This window comes from Propithecus coquereli, unplaced genomic scaffold, assembly GCF_000956105.1.
Source record: "Propithecus coquereli isolate 6110/MARCELLA unplaced genomic scaffold, Pcoq_1.0 Scaffold137, whole genome shotgun sequence".
NCBI lineage: Eukaryota > Metazoa > Chordata > Mammalia > Primates > Indriidae > Propithecus > Propithecus coquereli.
Window position 1 is genome coordinate 8558033 of NW_012137969.1, and position 8525 is coordinate 8566557.

Genomic DNA, 8525 nt, shown 5'->3' on the forward strand with positions numbered 1-8525 from the left:
AAAGAAGGAGGGAGTAGGGGGAGGAAGGGAAGAAGGTAGGAAGGAAAGTGGTTCTCAGGTGGTAAAAAATTCCAAATAGGTCAAAGTCTTGCCTGGAAGTCAGTTTGCTGCGGGCTGGTGTTGGTCTGCTGGCCAGGTGTGGCAAGCAGCTTCCAAGATCCCTGTGATTCCCGCCCTGTTATTCACATCTCTGAGTACTCCTCTCCCCCACTGGCTAATCCTGACCTGTGTGAAGCATAGGATATTGAAGAAATCTTAGTGGATGCCATCTACCATCCTAAATGTTTAATGAATGGTTACTATTATTATGAACATTGTATGTATGTCATAAAAGACATTGCATTTTCCACCTTGCTTTCCCCTAAGATCACTCGGAGGGGAAGCTAGCAGCCATACTGTGGGGAAGCTCAAGCAGCCCCGTAGAGAGGTCAGCATGGCAGGGGTCTGATGATTCCTGCCAACAGCCTGCAGAACTTGCAGACCAACCGTCTTGGGTGGACCTTTCAGCCCCAGGCAAGCCTTCAGAGACTGCAGCTCCATGAGAGACCCTGAGCCAGAAACCACCCTCCTAGAGCAATCTCAAATTCCTGCCCCAGAGGAACCATGAGATAATAAAGATTTATTGCTGTTTTAAGCTGCTATGCTTGGGATAATTTGTTACACAGCAGTAAATGACAAACACACCCAGTGAGAGAAGTCCATATTTTTTGAGCGCTTGGATTGTTCTAGGAATTTGCAAACATTGTTTTCATGTCATCATCTCAACAGGAGCCCCTCAAACACTCACGTAGCATTTACTGTGAGTCAGGTATGGTTTGAAACATTTCATAGATTGTTCATTTAATTCTCACGACTCTATGAGGTGGAGGCTACCATTATCCTCATTTTACAGAGGAAGAAACTGAGGCACGGAAAGATGAAATGGCCAAGGTGACACAGCTATTGGTGGTAGAAACAGGATTCAAACCGAGATGGTCTGGCTGGAGTCCACGCACTTGCCCATTGTGCTGTTTACCAGGGAAGGTCACGGTCAGAGTATCCTCTGTCACAGTCACAATAATGTCCTGAAATGCTTTCCAAGTGACCCCTCCCAGTTCTGCCACTTCCGTGCCTCAGTTTCCTCATCTGTCAAAGAGGACTAGAATCACACCTGCCTCACAGGTTGTCTGTGGATGTGATGACTTAGTACCTGTGAATCTGCTTTCCACCGTGCATGACACAGAGGCAATCCTTTTCATCGTTATTTATTATCGATACTATTACTGCTAAAAACCAGACCTTCCTGTAGAAGACTCTTCAGTGATACTTTGTTACGAGACAGGGAGTGACTGCAAGGCTAATTCCAAATTGCCGCTGAGCCTGAAGATGGGTTGTCATGGTTTTTCTTTTATGGAAAAGACAAATACCCACATTTGCTGACCTCTTCTGGGGTGACACGTGACTGTCAGCTATTTATCTGCCCCACAACAAAGCACCTAATCTGCCTCTTCAAGAGGAAGGTGATTTTTAAACAATGAATGAGAAGGTAACTGCTTTTCGAGAGACACTCATGTTTTGGAAAGAGCATTTTGAAAGCAGATGTTTGGAGATGCTTCCATTGTTATGATGTGTTTTTTTTGTTGTTTTGTTTTTTTGAGACAGAGCCTCGCTCTGAGTAGAGTGGTGTCATCATAGCTCACTGCAGCCTCTGCCTCCTGGGCTCCAGTGATCCTCCTGCCTCAGCCTCCCAAATAGCTGGGATTACAGGCATGTACCACCACACCCAGTTTATCTTTTCTATTTTTTTTTTTTCAGTAGAGACAGTGTCTTGTTCTTGCTCATTCTGGTCTCGAACTCCTGAGCTCAAGCAATCCTCCCTCCTCAGCCTCCCAGGGTGCTAGGATTATAGGCGTGAGCCACCGCGCCTGGCCTGTTACGAGCTTTTATTGCGAAAAAGCAATGGAAGTGTGTTTCCTTTTAAAAACTCTCCATGTCTGCATACTTTAAGAGCTGGAAAACAAAAAATTCCAACCAATTTCAAAATCTTCCAAAAGAAAACTTTTAGGGCATTTTGAATCCATTTGTTAAAAATCCACAAATGCCGATCTGCTCGTTTGCTTGTAAGACCACACAAGGGACATTAGGGAAGATGGATGTATACAGTATTAGCCAAATTTCAGCAAAAAATACCCTATTTGGTGAATGGGATTAAAATATGAGTATTGATATTTAGAAAGTACAGCCTTGAGACACTGTTTCCGCCTGGATTTACAAATCTCTGTGAGGCATTGCTTTTAGCTGTAACAGCCACTGAAACCAAGTATGGAAATGACCCTGTGTAGAACGGGACCCTTGAATCACCATAGCACCATAGCACTGGTGCTAACCCAAGCATTTCAAAAAATAAGAAAAGCAGATCCAATCTGATTGCTATCAGTAAAAAAATTAAGAATGTTTAAATGAAAGTCAAAAGGTTTGTTGTACTGTTGGTAAATGAAATAAAAACATTTAAAAGTAGTGCTTATTTAATCTTTATGTCCTCCTTAAACAATTTCTAGTTTTTATGCAAGTCGAGCATCCCGAATCCAAAAATCTGAAACTACGTGATGCTCAAAGGGAACGCTCCAGTGAGCATTGCGGATTTCTGCTTTCCCAATTTGAGATGCTCAGCTGGTAAGTATAAAAGAAATATTCCCAAACCTGGAAACATCAGAAATCCGGAACACTTCTGGTCCCAAGCATTTTGGATAAGGGATGCTCAACCTGTATATGATTTGTATACTGTTCACAGTATATGTGCGCATCATCACGTAGTTTATAAATATTTCTACCCAGGTGGAGACCTCTGCTCTTAACCATTTAACTGAATCCCAGGTCCCTCTCCCTGGCAGTTTTTGCTCCTGTGGTGGGAGGGCCGGGAGGAGTCTCTCTCCTTGATCCAGGTGAGCCAGACTGCTGGCCCAGCTCTTGGCCCCTAGGGGGCAGCAGAGGGAAGCAAACAACAGCTTTGAAAACACCAGAAAAACAGCCCAAGACCGGCTAGTCCAGGAGATACCTTATAATGTCTGTTTTCTCCCCAAGCTTCCTTGTCGTCCCTCCTCAGGACCAGAATAAAACAAACCAGCTCCGGACCCCGAGAAGTGAGAGAAATCCCACTGAGTGAAGGGTACGTGGTAGGGTGTCAGTGACCCCCGTGGCCCGTTTTGAGCTTGGGGCTTTAACCTGAACAGGTGATTCATCTGAAGATAACAGAGGGATGACAGGTTGAGGGGACCCAGGGTGGCCCTGGACTCTGACTCCTGCCCTGGTATTTCTCAAGCCTCAGTTTCTCCAGCTGAGATCTGGTCAGAATTCTATAAGGTTTTATTTAACTGCATCCCTTTGCCCAAAGTGCCTGACATGCAGTCGGTGCCAAATCGATGTTCACAGACTCTGACTTGAGTAAGTATTTCTCACCGTGATGTGTTTCTGCTCCGTCCCACCAAAATCCCCCCTGACCTCGCACCGGTTTTCCTCCTGGCCTGGAAGCCGCAGTCAGGGCGCATTTGCTGGCGGCCGCGTTGCTGGGGTCTGGTGGCCGCATTGCTGGGGTCTGGTGGCCACGTTGCTGGGGTCTGGCGGCCACGTTCTCCAGCAGCCGCGCTGGAGCCCTTGCATGGCGGGGCTTCGGACTGGTTCTCTGAAAACGCAGCTGGGGAGCAAGTTTGAGGTTCCTTCTCCTCTCTCAGAGCAGGCTTCAGGCCTCAGCATGGACCACGTGGGAGCCTCCTGACACGTCCTCCCACGCCTCACCTCCCATCCACCTGCCGGCCAGCCCCGACAGCCGCCTTCCAGAAACGCGGCCCTGGGCACGCCAGGCGCCGGCCCCACAGTCCTCACTGGGTCCTCATCGCTGACAAGTAAAATCAAAGCTTCTGGGCTGATCTTGAGGGCCCTGGGATAGGAGCTTTCCCGACCTCAGCACCCCCAGCCTTCTCTGCACGTGCCCCACGCTTCCGTCCGACAGGCATGGCGCTGGGCAGTTGATAGAACCTCTCTGTACAGCCTGTTTCCTCATCTATAAAATGGACACGACTAACCCCGTGAGGGTTGACAGTGACAGGATGTGGAGGCCACGTGTGGAAAACTGCTCCTGTGATGAGGATACTCAGCACATGTGGATGTCCCTTCCCCACCCATTTTACAGATGAGAAAACCGAGGCTCTCAGAGAGAGGTTTGGGAACGGGTCCAAATGTGGCAGAGTCAGGATTAAAATTCAGACCTTCCCACCCATGATCTGGAGCATCTTCTAACTCTTCCCAGTTCTTTTTTTTATTAAGTAATTTTTAAGTTTATAATTGACACACAATAATTCTGCGTATTTACGGGACACAGTGTGACGTGTGGATGGCGCATGCGTACATTGTATATCACGATCTCTCCCCAGGGATCCTCTTTCCCTCCCTCCCCTGCATGTACCCCCATCTGCGATTATGGGATTTATTAGCTGCTTCCTTGTTTATTACTGTCTTCCCTTCTAGAATGGAAGTCCCATGAAGGAATGGGCCTGGTCTGTCTTGTTCACTGAATGCCCAGCGCAGAGCAGGGGCCTAATGACTATCTCTTGAATAACCAAAGAGCTAGGACAGTTTCAAAGAACAGGAGCTCCAGCTGATCACTTTCTGATGAAGCTGGTTTCTTTCTGCCAGGGAGAATCTACCCCCTGGGATGTCTTTGATTGCACAGAGCCCCAGGGTGTTCCCTCCCCTGGGACCAGCAACCGGAGAGCAGCCTTGTAAACACACCAGTGCTGCGGTTCTAGCTTTCCCGGGAAAACCCAGAGTGATGGGTTAACCAGGGTAGTAAAATGGGCATTAAGCCTCAATACCTTGGGAGTCACTGTTTAAAAGACCTCCCTGATAATTGGAAATTGGCTAATCTCCTTCTATCATTAGGACGGCGTGGAGGCTGGGGATGTTTGGTCTTCCCAAGCTCTGTTTTGAAGCTTTAGGAAACAGGAAGTGACTTAGGAAGCCCCAAAGCTAGTGCATGTCTTTGTAGCAGCCGACCAGAAGGAAAAGTGGAAAGCGAAATGCACCCGGGACATGGCCCTTCAAAGCAGATTCACATTTCCTGAAAAATATGAACTTCTTTATGAATAGCAACAGTTTTTCTGGTAAATCTCACGGAGTAGAAAGAAATACACAATTGCCAACTGTACAGCTCCACAAGATTTCAGAACCTGAACACGCTTGTGTGACTGGCCCCCCGACCCAGGTCCCCCTCCTGGCCCCTCCCAGACACTATTCCACCTCCCGAGGGTAACTGCCACCCTGACTTTCAGCATCACACATTGGTTTCATCAAGAATGTTTCGGGCTTTAACACCAGGTTCTCAAATTCAAATGCTCCCTCCCAGGGGCTAGACAGGTGTCCTTAATGCTGGGAGGGCCCATCTGCCCCCGGACAGGTGCAGGTGCCAATGGTAGCCAGGCAAAGACTCAGGCCCAGTGTTGGCGGGTAATTTGATTATGCAAGAGAAACGGGAAGTCTAGATTTTTATGTGAAATCGTATGATTCTGGAATGTTGGCAACTCACGAAAATTTAATATGTGGTGGAGGCCAACTCCATCCAGGACGAACAAAACATGCATATGGGCCAAATTTGGTGGGCAGGGTGCCAGTGGGGACAAGCTGGAGGGGACCCCAGGTGTGTGGGGAGACAGGTGTGACATCCCAGTTTAGAGTGATTCACTGACACCCTGATTCGCCCCGCCCACCCTTGTCCATGCCCAAGGTAATTCCAACTATATGACTATTTGGGATTAAAAAAAGTCCCCATCCTATCTGAGGGGCTTGCTGATAAGTTTGGATTTGCTTCAGGAAGGGTCTGTAGACACCCTAAGCAGCAGATCTGCTTTTGTTTCAAACAGCAACCCCGTCCCTGCAGGAGTTCTCGCCGGACACGTCAGAGTCCTACTTCTCTCCCACCCCACGTCCCATCCTGGAACAAATCCTGCTGCAACTGCCTCGAAAGCCAGTCCGGATTCTCCACCACCACTGCCACCACCCTGGTCTGAGCCCCGGCATCGCACGCTAGGGTCCCCTCGCCAGCCCGCACGCTGGTCTCCCTGCTTCTGCCCTCCTCCCTGCGGCAGCCAGAATGGTCCCATCTGACCCTAAGCTAGACGTGGCTCCCTCTGCCTGGACCCTCCACCGGCTTCTGCCTGGCTCAGAGTGAAGGCTCGAGGCCCAGTAGGGGCTACGCAGACCCGTGATCTGTCACCCCAGCACCCCTCGCTCACTCGGCTGTGGCCATGCCACACCTCAGTTACCCACCCAGGGCCAGGCAGGGCTTCCGTGCTGGCTGTCCTCTGCCTGGAACTTTCTTCCTCCACATATCCTCATGCTCCTGTGTCTCCTTCAAGTCTTTGCTCTGACGTCCCCTTTCAGGGAGGCCTTCCTCGAGGCTCCTCCTCTTCCCTCCTCCCTGCTTTAGTTTCTTCCCCGGCCCTTAACCCTACGCACTCGCCAATGTTCCTTCTTACTGATGTTCGTGTTCTCGCTTCTCCTGGTGCTGAGCATTCAGCAGGTGCTCAGTGAGTGGACAGAAATCTCAAATCCCTCTGTGCTCCCTCTGGGTGTTTCTTAAAAGAGTGTGGTCCCTGAGACGTAGTTCCCTGGGCTCTCCTGGCTCTGGACGCCCAGTACAAGGTTCCCAGCCAGTAGGTCCCCGATCCCCGCCCATGTGCGCACCAACCACAGTCTCAAGCCCAGAAAAGCACCTGCTAAAGCACACGGAAGGCCTGGTTTTCAATGGCATACAGACACTCTTGTGATGGATGTTGTATGCCTGTTTAAAAGTGCTACTGGATTCCTTGTAGCTGTTTGGCCATGATACATTTCCTCTGTCAACCGGTGTCCTCAATGTCACCATTATTACATGGAAGTCCTCTCCCACAAAACAGTTGGGAACCTGTTGCCTAGTGTCAGAGAAGGGCTCTAATAAGCAAGTCTGGAGACCCCTGGCCATCCTTCTTGTGGGTTCCTGCCGGGGACACTGTCCACAAAGCTTTGCTCTCACCTACCCCCAGGCAGAGTAGCAGCAGCTGATCACCCACAGGAGTAAGGCAATTCATAATCTGTTAACCTTGAATTCTGCAAGGCCTGCCACTTGGCAAGCCAGGGGTTGTTGGAACAGTTTTCAGCTTGGGCAGAATTCAAATTAGCTCTTGCAATCAACATGCAATTAATTGTTGCACATCCTGGGCGTCCGGGCACTCTGCGCTGTGCAGTGTGAGGGGAGTTCAGGGAACATGATCATCTTAGAGCAGAGGTGGGGATGGGGGTGCACACAGTCCTCACTTTGCACAAGAGTGCCTGAAAAGGTTTGTGCAAGTTTGGCCAACTGATCTTGTTCAGATGTTAATAATAGCGGCTGACGTTTATTGAGTCTACCATGTGCTAAATGTTTTTTATGGGCACGATCTCATTACGGCAGGCCAATGTGATATATACCTCTGAAGTATATTCCTCCCCTTTTTATAGTTATGGAAATTGAGGCTCAGAGAGGGTAAGTGACTTGTTCAAAGTCACACAGCTGATCAAACCTCAGGTTTGCCTGAACCCAAAGTCAGTATGCCTGACCACTCTGCCCCCACCCAACCTCGAAGATTTCAGGTTGGCAGCCCCTGTAGGATACCCCACAACAATTTTGTGTCTGGCCTGGGACCTCCTTGGGTCATTGGGTCATGCTGATCAGGATCTTGAGGGGAGGGTGGGGAGAGCCTGAGTGCAGAAGCCCTATTTATCCTGCCCAACACTTGCCACCCTGTATGGGGTACCGCTTTGCCACGCTTCCTGCTGCTCTGTGACATGACAGGGAGCACAAATGACTGCTTCATCCTCGGAGGGGAGCTCTTCCCAGACGCTGGAGGTGGCCCCTTCCCAGACGCTGGAGGTGGCCCCCAGGGGGTAGACAAACCTTTCAAACCACAACCCTGTGTTCCGAGTGGGTACCCCCTGACCAGTCCTGCAGCTCCAGGTCCGTCATGAGGCGTCCCTTCCCGCCGGCCCTGCAGCTCCCGACTGGGCAGCCCTGCACGCTCCGCAGCCCCGACCCTTTGCAGAGCTCCTTTCTCGGGGTCTGGCGTGGGGCTCCTTTCTGGGACCCCCTCTGGAGGAAGCTTCTGCTGGTCTGCGCCCCTCCTGGGGAGCCCCAGCGGGCTCTGCCCCAGTCTCCCATGGGCAGGGCCTCTTTGGGTCTCACGTGAGATGCCCCCTCCAGGCCGCTTTTGTTGCCCCGCGTCCAGCTGTGGGGATCCTTTCTCGGGAGCGCCTAGCCTAGCACTGTCCTTGCTTCTCAGCCCCTCCACTAGGGCGAGGGTCTCTTTCGGGGCGCCCCTTCTCTCCCAGTCCCCCACCCGCGCCCGCGCGGGGCGCCCCCTCTCCCCTTGCGGGCGGGCGCCGGAACAGTGTCGCCGGCCGCCTGCAGGTGTCTCCCCACGGAGGGGCGCGCGTCCCTGCGCCGTGGCCGTGCCAGGCGCCAGCGGCTCCTCGCCGAGGTG